Below are 471 nucleotides of genomic sequence, written 5' to 3'. Positions count from 1 at the left end.
CCCCCTTCGGCTTCTCATTTTGACAGCATGTGTATTTCGAATTTGGTGGGATGGTGTGGATCTTGGTTGGCCTATGGCCCTTAACCACGGTTCATACCATACCTGTAGATGTCTAGATCGTGCCATGGTCAATCAAATGGCCACTGGAACGATCCGTGACAGCAAAACAAGAACAATGCCTGACGCGCAGAATTTGTGCTCTCGGGTGAATCTTTCGAGTTGTTGCTGGAATGGTGCGCATGGTGGCTGGCCTAGGGCCCTTAGCCATGGTTCAAATCATTCCTTGGGATGTTGGTAAGAGATTTTGGTCGGTGGTTCAAGCCCCAATGGCCATTAGCCTCGCAATCGACGCAAGAAACCAAAGCACAGCTGCTGTATTTCTGGACAGCAACTTGCTGTGACGGTTCAGTGGCTCGTTCGAGTTCTCGGTTGGCTTTTAGCCCATGGCCTTGGACTGGACAGTGCCTCATC

This window comes from Primulina huaijiensis, unplaced genomic scaffold (genome assembly GCF_012295235.1).
Source record: "Primulina huaijiensis isolate GDHJ02 unplaced genomic scaffold, ASM1229523v2 scaffold11123_ERROPOS214507, whole genome shotgun sequence".
Classification (NCBI taxonomy): domain Eukaryota; kingdom Viridiplantae; phylum Streptophyta; class Magnoliopsida; order Lamiales; family Gesneriaceae; genus Primulina; species Primulina huaijiensis.
Note: the sequence above shows the minus strand (reverse complement) of the source record.